General features: G+C 54.1%; 1 protein-coding gene across 1 annotated transcript in view; it reads left to right on the forward strand.

Moving 5' to 3' along the window:
* LOC118552561 (uncharacterized) overlaps positions 1-12,205 on the forward strand; it is a 165,740-nt gene extending 153,535 nt beyond the window's left edge. Inside the window, exon 7 of the transcript XR_013448261.1 lies at positions 11,870-12,205. The gene's annotated coding sequence lies outside the window, so the exon portion shown is untranslated. The remainder of the gene's footprint in view (positions 1-11,869) is intronic.
* The last annotated feature ends 591 nt before the right edge of the window (positions 12,206-12,796 follow it).

Genomic DNA, 12,796 nt, shown 5'->3' on the forward strand with positions numbered 1-12,796 from the left:
TCACTCATCCTTGACACCCAGGACAGTGTTTGTCGCCTAGGCACTGACTAATGATTTTTTGAATGAGTGAGTAAATTAGTTACAATGCCTAAAAAGAAAACAGTGGTTCAGAAGTGACCCTGGGTGTGCTTAACTGAGATCAGTCTGGGAGGTCTTGCTGGGAAGGGGAGAGAATGGGCATAGAAACTGGACTCTGGATCATCGGTTGATACAAGGAATTAAATGACACAGTGTCTGCAGGGTGCTTAGCACAGGGCCTGGCGCCTTATCAAGGGCTCAGTGAGTATTGGTGGCTGTTAGGTTCAGATATGCTCCCTGCCGCTCCATGTGGAGCCCCTCCTGAGTGCGGCGTGGTGGGGTCTGGGCTCTCTGGGCTGAAGATGGGTGGGTACCAGGCCTGGGCTTGAGGGTGCCTGAGCTGGCCCTACCATGGAGGCTGCTGGACCCAGGGCCAGGGGACAGCTTGCTCCTGGGAGCTGAGAAAGACTGCCCACATGGACAGGGAGCCTCTGAGGACCTCGTAGAGAGGCAGATGAGATCGTTGCTGAGAGTGTGGATTCTGGAGCCAGCTGCTTGAGTTTGAACCCGAGCCCTACTGTTTACTAGCTTGGCCAGTTACTTGACCTCCCTGTACCTCAGCTTTCCTATCGGTAGAGTTGGGACAACAGCAATACCTGCCCCATGGAACCTGTTCAGCTCTGTGAGGATTTCAGGAGACCATGTAAAGCACCTAGACCCGCATCTGGAATGAAGTAAGTGCTATAGGGATCGGCTGTTAACAACACCAACAACAGTGTCCCTATTAGTTCTCTGGGTGTTAGGGGCTGAGTCCTGCCTCTGCGTGCCTCCCCACCCCCACTCATTTGTTGAAACGCTGACCCCCAGTACCTTAGAAAGTGATTATATTTGGACATAAGGCCTTTAAAGAGCTGATTCAGGTAAAATGAGACATTCGGGTGGGTCCTCAGCCAATCTGACTGGTGTCCTTACAAGAAGAGATGAGACACAGGGACACACCAGGACTGTGCCCATGCAGTAAAGGCCACGACAGGACCCAGAGAGAAGATAACCACGTACAAGCCACAGAGAGAGTACTCAGGAGAAACCCAACCTGACGAAACCTTGATCTTGGACTTCCAGCCTCCAGAACTGTGACAAAATAAATACATCTCTGTTGGTGAAGCCGCCCACTCTGTGGTCTTTTGCTATGGCAGCCTGCACAAACGAATACACTGGGTCAGGAAATCCAGAGGTCCAGAGAACCGGCTGTATCCTCACTCTCTGGGACATCGTGGTTGTGGGGACAGCCCTGGAGCAATCTAGGCCTCCCTCTGCCTGGACCTTCCTGACTCCATCCACAGCACCCCCCCATCTCAGGGTGATAGCCCTCCCTCCACGGAGGGTCATCCTTGATGGGGTCCATCACTTGGCCTGTCCGTGACTTGCTCCTCGGGTCAGAGCAGTGCTGAGGAGGCGAAGGGCATCCTTCCTGAGATCTGCCTCTGGTGATAAAGAAAGCTGGCAAGACGCCTGCCTACGTGGGCACCTCCGCACGTCCCGCCCATCAGTCCGTGGGCCCAGGAGAAGCTCCGCTCTTTCCAATGACCTTATCAGGTTATTTCCTTCCAAACACCCACCCCGACTCCCACCTCTGCCTTGGTCCTTGGAGTTTTATATTCCCCCTTCTTCAGCCAGAGCCAATCCCAGAGAAGTAAGCAGGAATGGGCCCACCTGATTGGAGCAAGAAGTGCTGGAGGCGGGGCCGAGCCGTTGACTGAACGGAAGGGGAGCTGGCGGGGGCTGGAGCTGGGGGGCAGGGAGAGTCTGGGAGCTTGCTGGAGGGCGAGGTGGGCAGAGGCTTCGGGAGCAGCTGGTCAGCCGGGGCCTTGGCAGGGCCAGTAGCTCTGCTCAGCTGGTGAAGTGATGCTCTCCTCTGATTGAGCTAATTATGCTGATTGAATTTCCTCCTTCTCTCTCCAGTGCCTCCTTCTGCCTCCTCCTCTCTCCTGTCTCTCCCCTCCCCTCTCTCCCTTTAGAGAGAAAGGGAAAGGTTTCCTTAATGTGACTGGTAATTGTTATGCACACAGTGTCAGATGTTAATGTGAGCTGTGATTGACAGCTAATCAGCCCATCAGCTGTACAAAAAGAGTGAATAACTAGGTAATTTGATTTCCCCTGATTCCCCTGCGTGGGATGGCAGGAAAGTCTAAATTAGCAATCAGGGAGCCCGTGGCAGATCCTGGAGGGCGGTGGTGAGGATCCAGGGGCTGCGGGTGCAGCTGTAGCCTTGTGGGTCCCGGTACCTAGGGCGAGAGAGCCTCTACTGGCCTCGACTGCGTGGGGAGGAGCTTTGTGAGCTGCACAGCTAAGTGTAGAGAGAGACTGGGGCAGTGGGTCAAGTCCTTGCCCATGAGCTGCCCCTTCCTTGGTGGCAGCGGGGGGCCCGGCGGGGGGGAAGCATCAGGCTGGCCTCCGGGAGAGGGGAGGGTCCCAGGCTGGAGGGGCTCTTATCCTGTTGTCTAGGAGACCACCATGGAGGTAGATGGGATGTGGCAGCCAGGCACCTCCCACCCCCCATCCTTTTGGAGCTGGTTGCCAGGGTTTCCACCGTGTGACCCAAATTCTTCCAATTCAGGGAAATAGTTGTCCCCTCACTCAGCTTCTGGCAGATTCCATTCAGGTAAAATGGAGCACAGCAGAAGCACATGTGGATTATCTGGTCCCGTGTGAAGCCATCTCTGGCCCTCTTGGGCAGACAATAGTAGCTAGACACAGTTAGCATCCCCTGGGGACCCGCGGGGCCCAAGGGACCATGCCAAGTGTTTTGTCTGCATCCGTTGTAAAGAGGAAGGAAGATTGGGTACCTGGCTCAAAGTCCCACCGTGAGAAAGTGGTAGAGCTGGGATTCGAACCCAAGGCAGCACCAGCTTCTCGGCTGTGGTGGCAGAGGCAGCATGAGCTGGAGTGCCCACTTTGGCCTAGCCTCAGGTGGCCTCTTACTCCTTAGAAGGCCTCCCCACTCCCTGTGAGGTCTTAGCCGCCGAGACTCCCCAGCCAGAGAAATGCCCATGAGTATCTCTAGTCATATGTGAATGTTTGTCCTTTTATAGATGGGAAAACTGAGGCCCAAAGAAGACAGGGCAGACCTGAGGGCACATCAAGAGCTATTGACCCAGCTAGGGCTGAAACCTAGCTCTCCTGCCCCATCCTAACAGTGTCCACCCCAGACTTCCCCCTGTCTTATTGCTCCTTCCATTCCTAGCCATCCCCTTCCCAAATCCCCCCCAACTGTGGGATCCAGCAGGGAGCTGGGGGTGGGGCTGGCAGCCAGCAGGGCCTGGAGATGCCCAGGGACGACTCTAGGTGGCAACAGCATGTTGCTGGGAGGGATCCAGCCCGCAGCAGCTCCACTCGCTGCAGGAGAGGCAGCTGCTTTGGGGTGTGGGGGTTGGGTTCTGAGAACACAGTGGCTGGGCCCGGGGGCCAGAAGGGCTGATGGTCCCTCCCATCCAACGCTGCCTGGCTCACCTCCAGCCTTGAAGCCCTCATATATTGCCTTTCCTGTGTGCAACTTGGGGGTACAGGTATGGTGGGGGGTTGGGACACTCTCTGATGTGGTTTCCCTAGGTCACTCAGTCCCATTCTCGGGCAGTGGGCTCCCATTCCAGTCCACACTTTGTGCGAGTGCACATTTAGCAAGCCTGTGTGCGTTACAGACACTTGGGTGTGGGTGAACATTTGTCCTTACTTGGTGCTCACGGACCAGTGTGCAAGTGGGCTGTGCAAGTGAGCTCCCTGGCGCATACACTGAAGTGTACCCGACCCATGCTCATGCGGCATGCTGCAGCCTGTGTGTGGGGGTCGGGACCCCTCCACGCGCCCCAGAGGAGTTGGGGAAGCTGGGCCTTCTTAGACCAGCCACTTGGATGCCCAGAGAGGGATGAGGGGTCTGGGAAGAGACAGGAGGCAAGAGCCACAATCTTGGTCCTCAAGGATGCTTGGGAGGCTCAGTTTAGAGGGAAGCGACAGCCTGTTGGGGCAGGAATTGGTGTGAAGGCCATGGATCGTGGCCTTGACCTTTACAGGCTCAAGGGTGGGGAAATGGCCTCGGGAGGGGCTGTGGTCAGACCTGAGTCAAAAAGAGGTGGCGTCCAGTAGGGGTGGCATTTGGAAGAGCCACATCCCTGGGGACAGTTACGGAGCCTGTTTTGTTCCAGCCTACGTGCTGGCTGCTGAGGGGTGGTTGACTTCCATGTACAGAAGAAACGGCTCAGATGGACACGAAAAGATGTTGCTCAAGGTCACACACCTAGGAAGAAGAAAGCTTACCCTTGCTTCCCTGCAGGACCCAGCAGAGGCAGAAGGAGGCAGAAGGAGGCAGGGAGAGGAGGGGGAGGAGGAGGGAGCGGGAGCTGCAACCCGTCAGGAGTCAGAGCTTCCACGAGGCGCACAAGGGCAGAGTAGAGTTGAACCCGCCAAGCTACTGAACTCAAATATTTACTTGTCTTTCAGCCAACAAGTGTTTACTGGCAAAGTGCTATGTATGAGGCACGACCTCGGTGAACCCAACAGCTTACCGTCTGCTCTTGTGGGGCTTACTGTCTACTGCTGGCGTGAGCACGTGCATGTGTGCACACGCATATGCCCTGGTGCGTGTCCGTGCACGTGTGCGTGGTGGGGGAGGTGGGCGATGCTAGTCACAACACCAGCAGGAGTGATCATAGCTCACAGCAGCCGAACTCTTAATTCCTTTGATCCTCTCCACAGCCCTGTGGTGCTGCTCTGTTCTCCCCATTCCACAGATGGGAAAATAGAGGCGCTGGGAAGGTAAGCAACTTGCCCTAGGTTGCACAGCTAAGAGGTAATAGGGCTGACTTCTGAACCTGGGCTGTTTGGCTTCAGGGTCAACACTTTTACTCTTCATACAATACTTACTAGCAAGTCGTGATGGGTGCTGTGGAAAAAGGATAAAGGGGAGGCTGACGGTGTGACGTATCTGCAGGGCCGGCTTCTGGGCTGTTGAGGCCAGTCGGCTGTGTGCTCGCCCTCCGCCCTCTGTGGTCCCTGCCTGCCACCAACCCCGATGTTTCCTAGTGACATTTCTGTGGTCTGGCTGCTCTGGGCGGCGAGCTGTCCCCTGGGGCAGCTGGCCACACCTGAAGGGAAGGCTGACAGGGCCTCGGCTGTGAGAAGCATTTAGATTCTGCCCCTGAACTCGTCCCTCTCACTTCTTCCCCTCAACACCAGGCGCTGCCCCCACACTCTACCACACAAGAAGCTGGTGGGGTCTGAGGCTCCTGCCTCGCGTCTCCTTGGGGCTGGGGCTCTGGGATCCCAGACCCATGGGCTCCATCTCTGGACTCCTGCTCAGCTCCTCCTTGCAACCTTGGCGTCCCCACAAGGGCCAACTCCCCAGCAGCGCTGGGCATTTCCAGGGTGACCTTACCCACTCCTGACCCAGCCTGACCCTCAGGCTCATGCTCTCCTCTGGTGGCGTCAGGGAAGACCCTGCTGACCCACTGACACAGTGTCATGGCATGTCACTGGAAGTTGGTTCATGTACCCATTTTTCAGATGAGGGAACTGACGCTTGGAGAGGGTGAGTGCCTTGCCCAAGGTAAGAAGTAGAGCTGACCTCCCGGGATCCAGAGTCCGTATCCTGGAGAGAGAAAGACGTGCTGTCCCCATGCCTCCTTGTTCACCTCCCCTGTCCCAGAGGTTGGCTGAAAGCCCAGCACAGGGCATCTGTTTGGGTGGAGGGGCCTTCCTGGGAAAGCTCATCTGAGAGGCACAGGGGAGCTCTTGTCTCAAGTCCAAGGCTGGATGGCTAGTGTGGGTTGAGGTGAGAGAGGGGAGAGGGGATATTTAGGAGAAACTGAGTCAGAGGCCAGGCACAGGAGGACTGGGCTGGGTCAGGACTGTGAACTAGAGGCAGAAGGGCAGGGACACTCAGGGCTGTCCTGCATAAGCAGGGGGGCCAGGGAACTGGGCAGTTTTGCTCGAGAACCCTCCCCAGTGGCAGGGCTAATGGGGTGGGTGGGGATGGAAGGGACAGCCACAGTGGCTCCTGCCCTTGTCCCACCCCCTGCCACTTTCACTTGGGAGTGGAAAGCAGGGAACAGAGATGTCCTATGAATTGGCAGACGCAGTGAGTCAGGAAGAGGGACCCAGGTGTCCTGGCTTCCAGCCCAGGGGCACCTGATAGCCCCAGAGGACCCTGCTTCCCTAGGGTCAGCCAGCCATCCCAGGGCTGCACGGTCTGTCGCATCTGGCCACAGGGCCATGCCCGGTGGGGTGCTGCTCGGACGGCTGGACCTCTGCCTGGGGAAACGCTCCCACGTGCAGACGCGCTCCAGACACGTAGCCGCCCCCGCCCCCCCATTTACACACAACCCACGCGCAGATACGGGAGCACAGATGTCACACCCCAAAGATGTACACAATCACACAGACTCGCACGTTCATGCCCGCTGGCCCTCACGGGAGGGCCACACCGTGTACTCACTATAGTCTTTTATACACGCATAGCTCTCTCTCAGTCTCTCTCTCTCTCTCTCTCTCTCTCTCTCTCTCTGTCACACACACACACATACAGCACAGCACAACCAGGTGAGCGGGGAGCCAGGCACCTGGAGTTCTGTTCCTGCTTTGTCCTTGCTCTGTGACCTTGAACTAGGTCGCCCATTATTTTAAAGCCTTTCCTGGTAGCTCTCCCCATCTCACGCCTCCCCCAGAACTGAACACCCCACCCAGCACGGGCCCTATCTCCGCACCGAGGCTCCTTACGCTGCTGCCTCCCCCAGAACGGAAACCCCTCCACAGGGGCTGTCTGAGCTGCCAACAGGTAGGTGCTCCGCCCGTGCCCTCCACACATGTGATGGAGTCATTTCGCTTTCAACAGGCCTTGACTCCTCCTCCCAGCCCTGAAACTCACTGCTTCTCACGGAGGCTCTTGTCAAAAGGTAGATTCTGATTTTGCAGGTCTGGGGGCTGAGATTCTCCATTTCTGACCAGCTCCTGGGTGATATGATCCCGCGGACACACTCTGTGCTGCAAAGCTCATTCCTCCAGGCTGACCCTTTGCAATCCAGCATTCCCTCTGCCACCTCCCCCAAAAGGCCTCCAGTCTTGGCGTGCTCACTGCTAGGGACAGGAATGTCACTACCCGGAGGGCAAGATTTCCTTACCATCTAGATCCTGGAACTCAAATTCTCCTTCCCCCACCAGGTTGAGCTCCATCTCCAGGCAGCCTTCAGGGATGACAAACAAAAGCCAAGGGCTTCTGGACTACTCTCCTCCTAGCTGGGAGCCGTGGTTCCTTCAGTGTGCCTGGGGCTATTTCCTTTGCACATTCAGAAGTTGGTAAGGTCCTCCTAATGTGTGATGAGAACTGCATGCAACACTCTACAGAGGTCTCGCCAGAGCAGGTGCCGGGAGGCAATCACCTCCCTTAATCTATAAATCATACGCCTATTGACATAGCCTAAAAGTTAATTAAATTTCTTCAACAGCTGCCTCATTCTGCTGGCCCGTATTTACCTTGTGGTCACCGCAGGACCCCAGAGTTTTGCCCTCACACGAGCTCCTATCATATAACTGTCCTGGTGAGTGACGGTTCTGTTACACAGCAGTCCTGAGGAATGTGGTTTGTAGTCAGTAAGTGGGGTCTCCTCCTTCCTCCCTCCTGACCATTTACTGACTCAGAGATCTGGGCAGTTGCCTTGCTGGCTGGCCCACTGCTGTGTTCCCTCCGGCAGGTTTGGCGTCCCCTCTGTGTTTTTGTCCTGCCTGTTTCCCTCCACCCCATCATGGTTCAGGAACCACAAACTCACCCCTTGCTTCTTTGTCTCTCTTGTATTTCTGGAACCAGCTATAGTAGGGGAAGGTCTAAATTAGGGAGCCTGATACAAATGCTAACCCATCTTTTCCCAAGGGACCACTTTGGTCCCCTGGGGCCTTGAAGACCTACCGTGTGCCATGCAGGGGGCAAGGCGTGACTTGAATGTGTTGTATGCCTGACTCAGAGTTCTACAGAAAAAGGGGCAGGAGGAGGTGGGATGAATTAGAACACTTCATTCATCCATCCATTCATTCATTCATCCAGTAAGTATGTGTTGAGCACCTACCCTGGCCAGGTACTGCTGAGAGCACTGGGGAAACAAGAGAGAATAAGATAGGAGAAGCTTCCATATTCGGGAGCTAATGACGTTCAATTGGGGTGACAGACAAGACAACCGGATAAAGATAGAAGGGGAGAAGCCAAGGAGGGAGACGGGGGAAGGAAGCCACTTCAGTCAGAGACAGTGTAGCACACTGGTTAAGGACCCAGACTCTGAAGCTAGAATACCTGTGTTCGAACCCTCACCCTCTCTGCGTGGCTCTTGATGAGCTCCATGCCTCAGTTTGCCAACCCTTAGGTTGTTATAAAGTGCCTGGTGCCATGCCTGTCACCTCGTGGGTGCTTCTTACTACATGGGGTGGTCTAAGAAGCTTTCTTGGAAGAGGTGATATTTAAGGTTGAATAGGAACCAGACATATACAGATCAGGAGAAAGAAGAACAGCAAGTGCAAAGGCCCTGAGGCAGGAAAAGGTTTGGCTTGTTTTGGGGAATTGAAAGAAGGCCTGTGTGGTTGGAGAGGGTGAGTGAAGGGAGAGGAGATCAAATTCAGGAGGGGCCAGTCAAGTTGTCTGGTTTGGAGGTCATTGTCCCTGGTTGGATTCTAAACTAAGGCCAATGGGGCATCAATTAAGGGTTCTAAAGTTTCAGACTTGAGTGTGCTGTGGTGTGGGAGAAGTTCGCAGGGAGCCAGGGAGAGGTCGGCAGCCAACCCTAGGCAGGGCTCTGAGCCAAGGCCATAAACCCAACCAGAGACTTGTTCCAATAAGGTTGGTGGGAGAAGCGCCTCCCCACTGTTCCTGAATCTTCTTAATCCACCGGGGCCTTGAAGGGAGAAGCAAAGAGGCCCAGAGGGGAGCTTCTGAGCGATGTTATTTTGCATCTTAATTGCATGCTAAGCAGGCCCGTGGGCAGGGCCAGCTGCCGAGACTTAGCTGCCACCAAACTCCGGTGACTCAGGCCACAGAGCCTTAAAATATTTATTTTTTGCTGCATTTGGAATTCAGTGTCTGCAAGGGAACCACCCCTGGGAAGCAGCACACGGAAGCGGGTACCTGTTGGCAACAGCAGTCTGGAAACAATGCAGGGCCGTGCGGGTCCTGCCTCCTGAGCATGCCTGCGGGGTGCTCCTCTGCGTTGGTGGCAGGTGCCTGGCTTGCTCAGCTGGCCGGCCATCCCAGGCCCCTCCGGGAGATCGCGGCTCCCTCCATTACAAATTGATTTTCCACTTTATAGCCTGGGCGCCTGGTTTGCAGCCCATCTCACATTCCTTTTGGGTCCATTAGAGGGAAAAAAAAAATCTAACTTCGTGTCCTGGACACATGAGGATGTGAGTGGGCGTATTCTGGGAGTGTGTATGTACAGCTGCATTGACACGGAGCCCCGACTATCCCCAGGGGGGTGTGGCGGTGGGCGGGGGCACAGTTAGCAGGGTGGTTCAGATGGTGGAGGAGCTGTAGTTCACTCCCACCCTTGCCAGCCTGCAACCTTGGCCAAAGCACCATACCCCATTGCCCTTCATCTGAAAAATGGGGCTGAAACGCCCACCTCACAGGGCTGTCCTAAGTCTTAGATGAGGTTACTTACCCATGCAGAGCACTTGGCCCAGTGCCTGGCTTGGCTGGTCCTGAGGTCTCCATAAATGGTGGATATTATTATTGGTGCATTCGGTAGGGTGTGAGCCAGGCTCACAGGGGCGGGCCCCCATATGACCCGTGGGGAAGCTGACCACGGACTGTCGGACACCTGGATCCTGGCGAAGGACTCAGGCTGGCAAAGTTATGCAGCAACACTCTCTCCTCCTAGGCATGACTGCTGGTGGGGATGGGGCTGTGGGGGAGCTTCAACGTTTGATGACTCAGTTCCAGCTTTTTATTTCGGAGAGTCTGCTGAGGCAGGGAGCGGGACTGGATTACCATGAAGTGCTCCTAATTTGCACAGAGAGATAAGGAGCTCATCATAACTGAGAGGGGGGACTGTTATTTCCAAGCAGCTGCTGCGAGCCGGTCCTAGGTGAGCCAGAATCTCTGCGCTGGGGGTGGGGGTGCCTGTGCTCACTCTGCCTCAGTGGCCCTGCAAGAGGTGATCTCCGTCCCGGCCATCATGGCAGGAGGTGGCAGGGGAGGGACAGACACTCCTAGACAGAGGTGCTTGGGAGAGAGACATGGATGCAGAGAAGCCTGAACTCATATTTCTGAAAACTGGACAAGTTACTGAGTTTTGTGAATGCCTGTCCTGCCCAAGGATTACAGGGTTATAAACTGGAGGCTGGGCTGCCATGTATCTGTGCCCTCCCCCAGGCACTCCCCCCACTTTGAACCTCACTGAGGGCCTACGGGGAGGATGATCCAGATGCTTTTATTTCCTAGGCTTGCTCAGCCTACAGTCTGGGCTCCTGCCGCTGAAGGGACAGAAGGCAGATCCTGGGAAGGATTTTGTGAGGAAGCATCAAGAGGGCCCTATGCAATCCTAGCCCCAGGTGGCCTTTAGGGAGAGGCCTCTGGCTGATGCCCCCTTTCCCGGCTTGGAGCCCCAGCAGACACTGGCTGCACCTGACACGGAGAGATAAGTTGCTGAACTTTCTTGGCCTTGGGAGGAGGTCAGGTGGGCAGCGGAGAGGTCTAGGGGACTTCGTTCTGGGGGGGACAAGCTCATCACATCTGAGCATGGACATTGTCTTGAGGGACAGCTGCAGAAGAGGAGACCTCTCAGGGTGGTTGGGGCCGTCTCCCTGGGTGGCAGGAAGGACGGCTCTGCCAGGGTGGAGGTCTTGGAGCCGAGCGATATGCAGTGAGTGGGCTCATGGAAGCCGCCTCTCCACCGGTCTGTCCTGCTGCCCTGTGGGTGCCTCAACGTGAGCAGAGTGGGCTGTGGCTGCAGAGTGGCAAGGGCACTGGACGGGAGTCCAACCTCCATCCAGTCCGTAAACATTTATTGAGCACCATGGGATTACCCCATTCAATCCCACACCAGCTCTGTGAGGTGCACACTCGTTCCGTGGTTCATTGATTCTAAGATACAGTCTTAGAGGTGGGAAAGGTGTTTTGGTCGGTGAGGTTATATTGGGGAGCATTTTTCCTTCTCAGTGGTCTATGCAACAGTGGCATGTTTTACATGAATGAATAGTTCTATGAAATCCAGAAGTCTCCCAATTTTGCAAATAAGGAAATAATAATTATAATAGTGTTAATACACTTGTTAAGTGTTGAACACATGCCAGGTGCTAGATTAAGAACTTTATTATTGTTGTTATTTCCACTTTGCAGATGAGCAAACTGAGGCTGAAGAGCACTTGGGGTCACACAGAGCATGAATGGTAGGGCAGGGATTAGAACCAAATCTGGCTTGAGCGCGGCTCCCTGGGTTCTGGATGCACTGGGGAGGTCAGTGCGTCCATCTGCTCTGGGGGAGAGCCGTGAGCAGGGCAAATGTGGTGCTGGCCTGCTCAGACCGTCAGCAATCTGGTGTGGGTGAGGTAGCCTTGCGGGCTGAGATGGCTTTGGGGGTCCTTGAGGAACTGCTGCTGAGGGTGGGGCCAGGAAGGAGGCGTGTCCAGTATTTTTGCTTTAAGCGTCTTCACTGCTAGCATTTTCACCCCATAACTAATTCAGGGTGAGGCAATTTTGCCCTAAAGCATAAAAAATAACTGGTTGATGGTTAGGTTTGACAGTTTGTTTCATCGACTGGTTGGCGGTTTGTTTTCATTTCTCCACTGACACAATCCTCCCATTTTTATATTATATAAATCTTAGCCCTCATAATGGTCTGGACTGTGATGCAGAGTTTGAACTCACATTTCCCAGAGGACTTTGGAACGACTATCAAGGGACATGTGACAAAATGCCAAGAACGAGCAACAGTGGAGAAGGATTTCACATCACAATACAAAGTTCATTTACAAACATGCATCCTAGTTTTTGGAAACAGATACTTCTGAAGGAAGAAATTTCAGTGAAAATCGAAGAAGTGCGATGCTGAACAAGAAGTCGAATCCACAAGCAAAGAAAAATGTGTAATACTATGGCCGAAAGACTCCGAAGACAAGTGCGTAGGTACAATCCACTAAATAAAATCAGTTATTTGCACAGCATTGCCATGAATCTATACGTATTTTAAATGTATTCAAATACTTTGTATTTTGCCATAAAGTCTTTTTAAAATTATTTATTTATTTATTTATTTATTTTAGAAAGTGGGAGAGAGTGAGAGGGAGTGAGAGTAGTTGGGGGGGGCAGAGGGGAAGAGAGAGAGAGAGAGAGATTGCCTTAAGCAAACTCTGCACTGAGGACAGAGCCCCAAGGCGGGGCTCAATCTCAGACCCTGAGATCATGACCTGAGCCTAAATAAAGAGTTGGACACTTAACTGACTGAGCCACACAGGGGCCCCTGCAATAAAGTCTTACAAATTTTGTTCTTCACTGTTCATGTTTCATTATGTCCTTTTTAAGGAATGTCCCTTTTTTTGTGTGTGTGGTTTTATCTGTGATGGCAAAATTGCCATAGGGCTGATTAGTTTTGCGGTAAAAATACAGCAAAAATATGTACAGCAAAGATGCTTGTGGCAAAACTACCTAGAACTGGAAGGTGGGTGGAGTGACTACAAGGGAATGTTCAGGAATGAGGGTTGGGGGTGTTGAGGAAAGTGACAGGGGTGCTTTACAAAGGACATGACCATTGGC

This window comes from Halichoerus grypus, chromosome 5 (genome assembly GCF_964656455.1).
Source record: "Halichoerus grypus chromosome 5, mHalGry1.hap1.1, whole genome shotgun sequence".
Classification (NCBI taxonomy): Eukaryota; Metazoa; Chordata; class Mammalia; order Carnivora; family Phocidae; genus Halichoerus; species Halichoerus grypus.